The sequence below is a fragment of the Mesoplodon bidens genome (assembly GCF_964165515.1).
Source record: "Mesoplodon bidens genome assembly, chromosome: 10".
NCBI classification, from domain to species: domain Eukaryota; kingdom Metazoa; phylum Chordata; class Mammalia; order Artiodactyla; family Ziphiidae; genus Mesoplodon; species Mesoplodon bidens.
The window spans coordinates 93,382,776-93,383,099 of record NC_138172.1 but is presented as its reverse complement, the minus strand read 5'-3'; positions in this window follow the sequence as shown (position 1 = coordinate 93,383,099).

Below are 324 nucleotides of genomic sequence, written 5' to 3'. Positions count from 1 at the left end.
CCGACAGAAAGGCGACCCCACGTGGGAGCCCCGGGCGGTCGCTGGCTCGGAGCAGCGTCTCCCAGCGAGCAGAGGTAGCAAGCGCGTTCCGGGGCCTCCCTCCTTTCGCAGCACTCAGCCCCCGCGAGCTACCACCTCCCCAGCGGCCGGGGGAACTCAGCCGGCTTTGGGAGGTCGGGCGGCGGCCGAGCGGCCGCTGCTATTGGCTGGTCGGGCGGCGGCGGAGGGGCGGGGCCTCCGTGATTGGCGGGGGCCCCAGCCGAAGGGGGCGGGGCCGCTATATCAGAGAAGTCCCCGCTGCGGCGCAGGCAGTCGGGCTGCTCG